Source organism: Suncus etruscus, chromosome 7, assembly GCF_024139225.1.
Source record: "Suncus etruscus isolate mSunEtr1 chromosome 7, mSunEtr1.pri.cur, whole genome shotgun sequence".
Taxonomy (NCBI): domain Eukaryota; kingdom Metazoa; phylum Chordata; class Mammalia; order Eulipotyphla; family Soricidae; genus Suncus; species Suncus etruscus.
The window spans coordinates 46,755,035-46,758,212 of record NC_064854.1 but is presented as its reverse complement, the minus strand read 5'-3'; the positions used below and the strand labels follow the sequence as shown (position 1 = coordinate 46,758,212).

The following is a 3,178-nucleotide window of genomic DNA, read 5'->3' as shown; positions in this document are numbered from 1 at the left end:
TTGGTTCCTGGGGCTGTTGTGGATAACTGTGTTGTTTCTATGTCTGGGATTCAGGGGTCAAGGATGGATGTCGGTGTCTAATTCTCTAGGGTCTACGTTGGGTCCACATGACATGTGTTCAAGGTGGGAGATGCACCTCTGTTGTAAAAAATTGAGTTCTTATCCCTAGTAGATAAGAGCTTGATATTATACCTGAGATTTCCCCTTTTTTAGTATGCCTTTGCAGGAGGAAGTCATGCTACATTATATTGCTGGTGCAGAGAGGAAAACAGAAACAGGACAAAAAATAATAATATGTATGCTCGCATAAATATAATGAAAAATATTAAAAAGAAAAAAAAATAAAAAAAGGGAAAAAAGTGGTGAAGGAGGATACCTTACATTTGGGGAAAAAAGAGGTCCAACTCACTGATTCTGTCTTCAGCACCTGATATTCTGCTGGTGAGGCTTGTCAGTGACTTTTTCATTTTACCTACCAAGGTTTTTAGTTCTAATATTTCTTTTTTTTAATTTCAGAGTTTTATTGTATTGCACTAAAGGAACAGCAGAATGGTTATACAATGTTCTCTCTCATTCAGTTTTGAAAACCTAAAGTACTTGCAAATTCTTAAGACTATCTTTACCACCAAACTAGAACAGTATAACAATATAGTAACCAATTTAAGTAATGTTTTACAAATTAAAACGCACTTAAGATAGCTTGAAGCATTTTTCAAAGGTAATTCAGCAAATATTTTTATATCTTATTCACTTATGCTTAAGAATTGAAGCAAGTATATCATATTACTCTGATAGAAAAACTAGAAATCTCTTATTCATGCAACATAGAAGAATACTATTCAAGTCAAAGAACATATAAAAAATCCCACTCTTATTTTTATAAATGTATCCATATGTAATCATCTACATGATAGCTGCGGAAACTCATCAAGTTTCTCACAGGTCAAATATATGGTTTCAGTTCATTAGAAGCATTTGGTGTCTACTGCTAATTTATATTTAGATGGCATTTCAATAAAACCAAAATGAGCCCTACAAGTTTCTATAAACAAAAGCTTCCGATGGACAAAAGACAGTCAATTATTAATTCAACCATTCAAAGGATTATAGCTGTTCCTTAAGGAGTGCAATTTCAAACCTGTCAACACCAGAGGTCATCATTTTATATTAATTTATATGTTAATCCCACTAAAATTCTTTATTCAAGTATAACATATGAAAACAGTCTTTCCACAGCCAAAAAAATGTGGAAATATTTAAAAAAAATAAGGAGTCATTTTTTTAAGTAACTGATCAGATTTCATATGCTACTCTTGGAAACAGGATCTTGCTGGATAGAATTCCTTCATTTTGTGGCCTTTTGCTGCACTAAATTGGACCAATTCTTTTGTGTGTTGTTCTAGGAGTTCACCAAAACATTGATCATGCTATAAAAGTAGTAAAAAAAAAAAAGTGCTAGAAGGTAAAAAGCTAATTTGCACTATTCTTTCTGACAATATGCTAAAATATCTGCATTCATGATGGTTGTTGGATCATAGAATCCTGGGCCACTGGTTTTATTCATATACCTCCAAATATTATATGCCAATAGGAGCATATTGAGAGCCAGTGTGAATCACTCTACTGCACAAAGAAATATGGCACAGAAGAAAGCATGGATGAGGTGCTCAGGCAGTATGAAAGGATTCAGGGTATTACACTGGTCAATAGGATTCTTGTAATTTAGTCGTCAGCTCATCAAATGCTATAATGTGCCAGACGGTGAAAAAAATAAGCATGGTCATAAGCAGCAGCACCAGCATATAGCTGAAGGCTGCAAACGTGAATGCCATAGCCCTGGAGGAGAAGCACTGAGCAACAACTGGGCCAGTGGAAAAAGAGTCTTAATATTTCTGTTCAAAGTTTTTTCATTTCTACTCTCATGCCATACTCTTGCATCTTGTTGACTCTACAGTCCATGGTTTCTTTGAGTTCTTTAAATAGTCATAACATTTCTTTTCTAAGGTCCTGATTAGAAAGGCTAAGGTGGCTGATGTTAGCTGGATCTTCAGAACTACCAACTTCATCCACATGCTTTGTCATGGTGACATTTGTAGTGTGGTGGTTTTTATGTGTTTTTTATGTGTTGTGGTGGGGCTCCTTGACTAGAAGAAATGTGTGGCAGCAGAGCATAATGCAGTGTCCACGCTTTTGTCTGAGCATACTCCCCTCAGTTCAGTTTAAAATTATGGTTTTTAGTCCAAATGCCACCCCTGACGTTGTACTTAAGGATCATTTTTGGGAGTGCTCCAGAGACTCCCAGTGATGTGCTCAGAACTCGCAATCGCTCTCGAGAACTATATAGCACCTGGGGATCAAACCTGAACCTCTTTTACTCTTTTTTTTTTTTAAATATGGAACACTTCATGAATTTGCGTGTCACCCTTGCACAGGGGCCATGCTAATCTTCTCTGTATCGTTCCAATTTCAGTATATGTGCTGCCGAAGCGAGCACCTCTTTTACTCTTAACAACCACTCCAGGGCCGGTGAGGTGGCGCTAGAGGTAAGGTGTCTGCCTCTCAAGCACTAGCCAAGGAAGGACCTCGGTTCAATCCCCCGGCGTCCCATATGGTCCCCACAAGCCAGGGGCGATTTCTGAGCGCTTAGCCAGGAGTAACCACTGAGCATCAAACGGGTGTGGCCCGAAAAACAAAAACAAAAACAAAACAAAACAAAACAAAACAACCACTCCTATTTCTTCAGCTCCCATGATTGATATATGTGTTTAATCTATAATGTTACATGTTGATACATATTTTTAATCTATAATGTTAGTTCTAAAAATTCTTGCTATTTATGTGTTGAAAAGTGCAGGCATTGATTCTTTAGAATTTTCTACATTTTGGATATGTCTGGTTGCAAATTTGTGTAAATATCTGACATATTCCTCTAATTCCTGTTTCTTATAGGCCAAGTGTAATATTTAGATTCTTGATCGAATTCAAGATCAGTCTTTTTTTGTTTGTTTCTTTTTTATTTTCTAGATAAATGCAGTGGTACTCAGTTGTTACACCCAGTTCTATGCACAGGGACCATTGGGATGCTGGAGAACAAACCCACGTCAGACATATACACAGCAAGCACCTTACCTGTTGTGCTATCTCTCTGACCCCTCTATCTTTTTTTTTTTTTTTTTTT

The 3,178-nt window shown here is 36.7% G+C and overlaps 1 non-coding gene and 1 pseudogene across 1 annotated transcript; both read right to left on the bottom strand.

The window, feature by feature from the left end:
* Nucleotides 1-1,399: 1,399 nt before the first annotated feature.
* Nucleotides 1,400-1,832, bottom strand: LOC126013499 (protein cornichon homolog 1-like; annotated as a pseudogene).
* Nucleotides 1,833-2,387: 555 nt separating this feature from the next.
* Nucleotides 2,388-2,494, bottom strand: LOC126015140 (U6 spliceosomal RNA). Its single transcript, XR_007498034.1, has one exon. It is a non-coding gene; the product is annotated as a U6 spliceosomal RNA (small nuclear RNA).
* Nucleotides 2,495-3,178: the final 684 nt, after the last annotated feature.